A 9,634-nucleotide genomic window follows, 5' to 3' on the forward strand; every position below is an offset into this window, starting at 1 on the left:
CTTCCAATTGAGCCAAGAATTCAACAAAGAGGAAGCCCATATTGCTAACCCAATTCAAGATCTTTGAAAGAGTTTTGGGACTAGTATAAATAGAGATTGAGTTTGTACTTTGAGAGGACTTTTTACACTTTTTGACACTTAGAACTTTTTCATACTTTTAGCACTTTATTTTGAGAACTCTTTAGTACTTCCGGAAGGATACCCGGATAGCAATTTTTAGTTCCTCTTGGAACTTCTCTTCTTCATTTTCTGAAGCTTTAAGCATTTCATTCTTCTTCTTCATCTTTCTTTGCACTTAGTTTAATTTTGGTTTATGGCAATTGTTGTTGAAATTGGAGCAATGATTCACTAAACCCCACTTTCATTAGGGGGAAGAGCTCTGCTTGTTGGAATGAATTGGTGAACTCATCTTTTTCTCCTCAATTCTAGTGGTTGATCTAAAGAGGGAACTCTTGCTCTTCAAAGATTCAACCACCATCGAGAGAGGGGTTAATCTATATGAATTATGTGGTGAATTTAAGGAATGAGCCACATAATTCAGTTTAGAGTTCATCCTTTTCATGATTCCTTTAATCAATATACCTCGGTTAGTATGTGAGATGTAACTCTCCTTGGTTGAGATTATTGGAATTGTGTGGCTGGATTAGATTTGAGCTTCATCTCTTCTCATGAACAATTAGATCACGAGAGTGGTAATTGGTTATGTTGAGAGAGATTGAATCACCAAGAGATTGGGATTCAATCAACCACTTGCCATGGATCTATACCCATGATTGAGAAGGATTTGACTAACATCAATTCATGAAAACTTGCATCTCTGATCCCTAATGACCCTCTCTATCATTAATTCTCATTTCTTTTGTTCTTTAGTTATTTTGATTACCCATCACCCAACTCCCTTCTACATCCTTGCAATTTATCATTTTGTTATTTAATTTCTGTATTCTTGTCATTTACATTCTGTTTCTTTATTTCTTGCTATTTACTATTTTGCTCTTTAGAATTCAGCACTTTATTTTCTTGCAATTTACTTTTGATGTCATCTAAGTTTCTTGCACTTTAAGTTTCCGTTATTTACTTTCCCTTTATTTCTTTCTCTTAGTTCTTTACACTCTTTGCCATTTAAATTCTTGCAACTATTTTCAAAAATCAAAATGCTCATGAAATCAAAACCATGTTCGCTTGACTAAATCTACCATTTAACTAAAGTTGCTTAATCTACCAATCTCCGTGGGATCGACCTCACTCTTTGTGAGTTTTATTACTTGATACGACCCGGTATACTTGCCGGTTGCACGTGAAATTTCAATTTTACGTATCAAGCTTCAAACTTGCGATTGTTGGGCGTGATGACAAATGCAAAAGAATCAATGGATTCTATTTCGACATGATCGAGAACCAACAGATGATTAGTCGTGTTGTGACAAAGCATTTGGACCATTTTCACTGAGAGGATGGGAAGTAGCCATTGACAACGGTGACGCCCTATATACAGCTTGCCATGGAAGGAGCCTTGCATGTTTGAAAGTGAGGAAGCATTATGTTACAGGAATTTAGAAGACAAAGCATCTCCAAAACTCCAACATATTCTCCATTACTGCATAATAAGAATTTATTTCATGCTCTTTTACTTTTTACAATTAAAACTAGAAATTATTATTGATATTATATCCTGACTAAGAGTTACAAGATAACCATAGCTTGCTTCAAGCCAACAATCTCCGTGGGATTGACCCTTACTCACGTAAGGTATTACTTGGATGACCCAGTGCACTTGCTGGTTAGTGGTACGAGTTGTGAAAAGTGTGATTTGCAATTTCGTGCACCAACTATCAATCCTGTTAGCCATTTGCTCAAACTGTTACTGGATTTGTTGCTACATCATTTTGTTTTGAGCTAGGATTGAGTCCACTCCTTCCAACTCTAGCACTCCTTTCCTTTGTAATGGTTGGCATTGTCTTTGATGATTGATGGGCAAAGAAGTATTGATTATTTGCCACCATATCAATGAGATTCTGGGCCTCCTCTGCAGTCTTCATCAAATGTAAGGAGCCTCCTGCTGAGTGATCTAGTGCTTCTTGAGCCTTCAGAGTTAAGCCTTTATAAAAATTCTGAAGTATGTCCCACTCATTGAACATCTCAGGGGGCACTTTCTGATCAGGGTTTTGTATCTCTCCCAAACCTCATAGAATGACTCCCCATCCATCTGAGTGAATGTTTGGACCTCCGTTTTGAGTCTAATGATCCTTTGGGGAGGATAGAACTTGGGTAAAAACTTGTTCACTAGATCTTCCCAATTATTGATGCTATCTCTTGGAAATGACTCTAACCATTAAGTAGCTTTGTCTCTGAGGGAAAATGGAAATAACAACTGCTTGCAAATATCAAGATGCACACCATTAGTTTTGACAGTATCACAAATCCTCAGAAAAGTGGATAAGTGTTGGTTTGGATCTTCAAGTGGTCTTCCTCCATAGGAACAATTGTTTTGTACCAAAGTGATGAGTTGTGGCTTTAATTCAAAGTTATTTGCATTGACATTTGGGATAAGGATGCTACTCCCACAATGCCTAGGATTAGAAAATGTATATGAAGCCAAGACTCTCCTCTGTGGTTGACCATTATTGTTGGCCACTCCTACTGGTGGATTTGTTGGATTCTCCTCTATTTCATGATATTCTTCTTCTGAAGTTTCTCCTCCAATGGCTCCCTTTCCTCTGGCTTCCCCTCTCAGTCTTCTAAGGGTTCTTTTGTCACGATCATCAGAGGTGGAGACCTCTCTCCTTGCTTCTGTCATAAAACCACAACAACAAGAAACACAAGAGCACTCTGTAGTTTGAGTACAGAGAAAGTTAGTAGAGACAAAGTCTCAAATAGTTAGTATGCTGGTAAAACAAATAAAGGAAATGAACAAAAATAAAGAAAAAGTGCTTAATCTAGACCACCACTTTACTTAATCATTGTCAATCTAAATCAATCCCCGACAACGGTGCCAAAAAATTGATGTGTGGAAAATGATCCAACACAAAACTCACCGGCAAGTGTACCGGGTCGCATCAAGTAGTAATTACTCACATGAGTGAGGTCGATCCCACAGGGATTGAAAGATTGAGCAATTTTAGTTAGGTGGTTGATTTAGTCAAGCAAACAAGTGTTGATTTGAGTGATTTGTATTTAACAGAAGCTAAATTGCATGAAATTTAAAGGGAGAGGGGGAATTGACAGTAAATTAAAGAGCAGAAGAAGTAAAAGAGCTGAATCTTAAAGAACAAGTAATGTAAATGACCAAAACTTAGATTGCAAGAAATGTAAATGGCAGAATCTTAGAGTGTAGGAAATGTAAAATTGCTGAAAAAGTAAAAGGATCTGGGAGCTGGGAATTTAAAATTAAACAAGAGAATGTAAATAGCAATCAATCAGAGAAGTAAAAGATGAATTGAAATGTAGCAGATCTCAAACAGAAAAGAAAAATTACTTGAAGAAGCAATACAGAAAGTGAATTCACTCATTTGTAAAATCTAAAAGAGAAGTTGAAGATCTCAGGGGCTGAATGAAACTAGAAAACAAGTCTAGATCTCAATTCCTTCCTTGATCCAACAGAGAATAATTGTAGAATAAATAGAGATGAAAGCAGTAAAGAGAACTTAGATCCAAATCACAATTCCTTGAAATTATGCAGAAAGTAAACAAAGAGAGATCTCAGATCAAGAGTGAAACAGAATTCCTTCAATTCTCAATCCAAGATTCAAACAAAGAGTGAAGAGTGTAGAAGTAAGAATAAAGAAGAAGAGAATTCAATTCTCAATCTCAATTCCCAAACCCAAAGCTAAAATCTAAAATGAGCTCAAAAATGAAAAATCAAAAGTAAAAGTGTTAAAAAAGGGTCCTCTCTAAATCAAACTAACTTCTATTTATACACTTCCTATTTTTAAATTTCAGAATTTGGAGTGGGCTTGTCAAATTTGGTGAAGATTTGGATCTAATTGATTTTTGATTTAAAATTGAGCTCTTGGACCACTCCCAGGGCAGCGCTCAGTTGTGTTACTTAACTAAGCACTCAATCCTTGCTTTTGGCCTTGAAATTTGTTGCGCACCCAAGCCTCCTTGTCACGGCTCCATAATGCTCAATTAACTTATTCAACCGAGCGGCCTTTGCTTGCAACAATTGGTGCGTGACAAATTGTGAGGGGTGATGCAATGTGCGGAGCTCAGTTGAGATACATAACCGAGCGCCCCTTGCCTTGTTAGTGAGACCCAGCTTTGAACTATGAGGAAAGAATTTTGGCCAATTTCTTTGTGAAACAGTGAAAGGTAGCACCTTGCCTTGAGTGCAAGCTCCCTTGTTCGAGCCTTTGTGAGTGCATTTTGTGCATTTTTCCTTGCATAAGTGCTTCTCTTGGTCCCTTGGGTGCTTGGTTCGAACCTTGTGGCCTCCACTCCTTGGTTTTTCACTTTGTTTTTCTTTGGGGAGGAGCCCGAAAAGGTTAATTGAGTTAACCGAGCACTATGCTTTTTGCCTTGTTTCCTTAGTTCCTTGTAGCGCTCGGTTAAGTGAGAGAGCACATCATTCCTTTTCCTTTGCTTTCTTGGATTTGAGTAGCGCTCAAATAGAGAGCGATGTGCTCACTAAGAGAGCGCTGCTCCTTGGTTTCTTGATGCGCCACACTTTTCTTCTTCCTTAGGCCACGCTTCCCTTGTTTCTTTGTTTCTTCACCTACAAGTAATCAAAACAACTAATCAAAGTATCACCAAATTCACAAGGTTTATAAATCATTCAAAAACCAATTAATTTTAGCTTAAACCTCATGATTTTGTGTCAAATAAAGGATGGTTGATTGATTCAACAAAATCATGCAATTCCACTCCAAATCACTTACTTATAATGCAAGAAAGTGCATAAAACCTAATGAAACAAGTTAAAAATACTTGAAAAGCTAGCATAAGATGACTTGTCATAAAAACTCGTAGTGTCCATAGCGCGTCTTAAACGCAGTTTTCGGAATGTCATCCTCCTTCATCCTAATCTGATGGTAACCAGATCTTAAATTAATCTTCGAAAACACCCTAGTTCCTTGCAACTAATCTATTAAGTCATCGATCCTAGGCAAACTTTGTTCAACTATTGATAATCCACGCAAAGTCGTATTTCTCCATCTTTCTTTTTCACTAACAAAATTGGAGCTCCCCACGAAGATACACTCGGTCGAATGAACCTCTTGTTCAAAAGCTCTTCCAACTGAGTCTTAAGTTCTGTCAACTCTATCAGAGCCATCCTTTAAGGTGCAATTGATACTAGTCCAGCTCCTGGCACCAAGTCAATCGCAGGTTCAATTTTCCTTTGAGGTGGAAATTTGGGAATATCTTTCAGAAACACTTCTGAGATCTATCCTCTGATCATTAACTAACGCATTCGCATCCAACAATAGGTAACCCTGACACTCTTTCCCACTACAGTTCACCATCACAGAGTTTAGGTAATAACCCTCAGCTACCACTACTCCTCATTCTCCTTCCGGCATAACTGAATTGATCGCTCAAAGCAATCCAACAATACCCAATTCTTTGACAACCAATCAAACCCCAAAATTATCTCCAAATCAACCATTGGCAAACATATTAAATCATGAACAAATTTTCTATCCTCAATCTTAAAAGATATTTTCCTACAACCTAATCTAGTCACAACCGTCTAATACGGGGTATGCATATGCAAATCAAAAGCTAATTCTGACATTTTCAATCCTAGTTCCTCAACCTTATCAAATGCAATGAATGAATGCAAAGCTTCAGTATCATACAATGCAACCAATGTCTTGTCACCAAATAAACATTTACCTCTCATCAACGGATCCGCCTTAGTAGCATCATTGGCGTTCACAGCAAACACCCGACCTTGGTGTTGGTTTCAATCCGCATTCGGGTTTCTCCTACTAATGCAATCCCTTGCGAGATGACCCGGCAATCCTCAAATGAAACAAACACCTCTTCCTCATGTCTGGTGGTGCTAATCATAGTTGTTCCGCCTAAAGTTTTCTCGACCTTGAAGGGGCTGAGATTCGTGTCCCCCCTCTTGAAGCTCTGACCCTTAGGCTGAAAGTACTTTCCATGCCCACGGTTGTTATTTCCTCCTCGAGTGTCTCTTGCTAGTGCCACCTTCTTTGCACAATTCTCCACCACCCTTGCTTTATTCACAAGCTGGGAAAATATCCAAATCTCCAAAGGAGCCACAACAGCCATGATGTTTTCCGTCAAAGCTCCTTGGTATTTTATACACTTCCAACTCTCATAGGACTTAGGAGCACTTTGACATACCCTAGAGAACCTACAGAGTTCCTCAAAGCTACTAGTGTAATCGACCACAGACAATGAGCCTTGCTTCAGCTGCATAATCTCCAACTCCCTAGCCTCTCTTACTGACTCAGGAAAGTATTTCTTGTAGAAGGTCATCTGAAACACATCTCAAGGAATGTTAGCTTTCTGAAACTATAGTAATCGTCATTCTCCTTTCCAACAGTGTTGAGCCTCTCCTAGAAGTTGGTACAGCGCAAACTCCACAAATTGATTGTTCGGAACATGTTGAGCCTGCAGAGCACGCTCCATGGCCTAGAACCAATTGTCTGCTTCAGTAGGGTTGGTTGACCCTCTAAAAGTCGGTGAATGAACATCTAGAAATGAAGCCAAGGTCATCGGTGCACCCCTAAGTTGTTACCATTTCCTTCTCCATTCCCATTCCAATTTCCATTTCCGTTCCCAGCCAGTTGACCCATCCTTTCTATAACTTGCATAATCTCAACAGCATTCGCTTCCATAGTATTTGCTAGATTGTCCATCCTTTCCACGGTTGTTGTTTTGGATTTTAAAACATGACTCTTATTGAGATTGTACTTTCTAAACTGGGAGACATGGAATACATCATGAAGGTTGGATTGATACGGGAGAAGAACTATCTGGTAAGCTACTGGATCGACTCTTTTAAGAATTTAGAAGGGGCCTATGTACCTAGGATTAAGCTTTTTGGTCTTAAGACTATGATCTACTCGGATAGTTAGTGTAACCTTTAAAAAAATATGGTCACCTTCGTCAAACACTAAGGGTTTTATTCTTTTATCGGTGTAATTCTTTTGCCGACTTTGCGCTGTTCGAATCCTATCACGAATTCTATTGATTTACATAGTCAATTCCAATTGCATATTTCTTACTTTAACTTACGTTTTCTTTTTGCATAATAAACAACAGTAAATGTGACTAGCGATTACTAATAAAGGCGGCAAAAACTCATCCCATACTCTATATTACACCGTGCTAACCTAATATAAATGTATTACTCTATCATTTGGCTCATATTAAAATTAATCTGTCAATTTGTGTTTGGCAAATGGTGTGTGTATTTGGATTACAGTTTACAAATAAGAGTTTATATAAAATTGATTTTGTAAAATTAATTTTGATAAAAAGTAAGTTTGTGTTAACTTGATTTATATTTGGCGATCTTTATATCAAAATGAATTATAGTAAAATAAATATTGTTTGGATTAACCTACTCAAAATCACTTTTAGATGAAAAATTACTAAAAGACACATCAATTTAAATATTTTTTTTATATACATGCAAAATCAGAACACTAACAAAAATAATAAAAAAATATTTATCATATAAATATAATAAAAAATAAAAATATGAAAGAGAGTACTATAAATTTTATAATGCCAAACAAAAAAATATTCTATAATTTCTCTAGTACCGTCAGTACTCTTTAATTTATTATTATTTTGGACTATAAATTTTTATTATTTATGACTCTATTATTACTTATAATTAGTTTTTTATTTATTTTGTTCTTTTTTATAGGATCATAATTCATATTATACAAAATTTAATAATAAACATGGTATATAATAATTACAATTACAAATTTTACAAATTCAGAATAAAAGATAAAAAAATTAATACAAAACGAAAATAGAATACGTCAAAGAATAGAAAAAAACCATATAGATAAGAAATAATAAAAATTTCATAAAACTAACAACATATATCATATGAAAAAAATACAATAAAAGGCAAATAAAATTCATATGAATAAAACTAGATAAAAAAATAAAAAAATTTCATACACAACATAAATACAATCCAGTAAAGGATAGAAAAAAATTTATATGAACAAAAAATAATAAAAATATAAAAAAATTAATAAAATACTTAAAAAATCAGAACACTAAAAAAAAAATAATATGAAAAATATTTATCATATAAATAAAAAATACAATAAAAAATATAAAAATTAAAATTTGAAAGAGAATATTAAAAATAATAAAAAAATTAAAATATTCACTTTCCTAATGATTGAAACAAATCTGAATGATTGTGATAAAAAAAAAATTAGAACGAGAAACTATGAAGAACTAAGAAGAATTACAAAGAATTACTTTGAACGTAATTGTTATCCGTATCCTTTTTATAGAAAAAAATGAAAGGTACAGTTAGTAAAAACTAAATAAATTTCTCACATAATTTTCTAAAGATAATGAGCCACTATGAACGTGAACGTAGAAGCTACAAATTTTAGCTTCACCTGAACGTGCGTTTAGAGGTAGAATCATTTCTGCATTCAGTAGATAAAAATTATCAAATATAAAAATAAAATTTTCAAAAAATTTAAACGCGCTTCTCTCTTCTCCAATGCCTTTGCGAAACACATTCTAATTTAAATCTTTTTTAACTCATACATTATTTAAAGAGTAAAGTATCGTTTTTATCCCCAATATTTAGGATAAGTCCTAAAGTTGTCCCTAATGTTTCAATCGGCCTATTTAAGTCCCTAACGTTTCAAAATTGACTCAATGTTGTCCTGTTAGGAATCCATTAACAGAATTGACGGTGGGACAAAATTGAGACGATTTTAAAACATTAGTAACTTAAATAGGACGAAAACGTTAGGGACAATAATAATACATAAAAATAAATTTTAATTTAATTTTATCTTTCAATAATATTAATTTTTTATTGTACATAGTATTCAATTATTTTTTAATTACATCTAAATAAATTACACTTAATCACATTACTTTCATTTTAAATAAATTTATTTTTTTATAATTTTAAAGAATTTTGATATATTAGAGACAAAAGATATAATTTATATTTTATTGTATATATATTATTTTTTTTCTACAAGTTTATATACTAGTCATTCTACAAATATTTCATGATAACTAAAAATCTTTACGAGTGAAATTATAAAAAATTAATTTATTTAAAATAAAGTAATATGATTAAGTGTAATTTACTTAGATGTGATTAAAAAATAATTGAATACTATGTATAGTAAAAATTTGATATTATTGAAGGATAAAATTAAAATTTATTTCTATATATCATTTTTGTCCCCAACGTTTTCGTCCTATTTAGGTCCCTAACGTTTCAAAATCGTCTCAATTTTGTCCCGTCATCAATTCTGTTAACGGATTCCTAACGGCAGGACAACATTGAATCAATTTTGAAATGTTAGGATTTAAATAGGACGATTGAAACACTAGGAACAACTTTGAAATTTACCCCAAATATTAAGGACAAAAACGATACTTTACTTTTATTTAAATTGAGTTAAATCTTGTTTTTACTAGATGAGTCGCA

Source organism: Arachis duranensis, chromosome 2, assembly GCF_000817695.3.
Source record: "Arachis duranensis cultivar V14167 chromosome 2, aradu.V14167.gnm2.J7QH, whole genome shotgun sequence".
Classification (NCBI taxonomy): Eukaryota; Viridiplantae; Streptophyta; class Magnoliopsida; order Fabales; family Fabaceae; genus Arachis; species Arachis duranensis.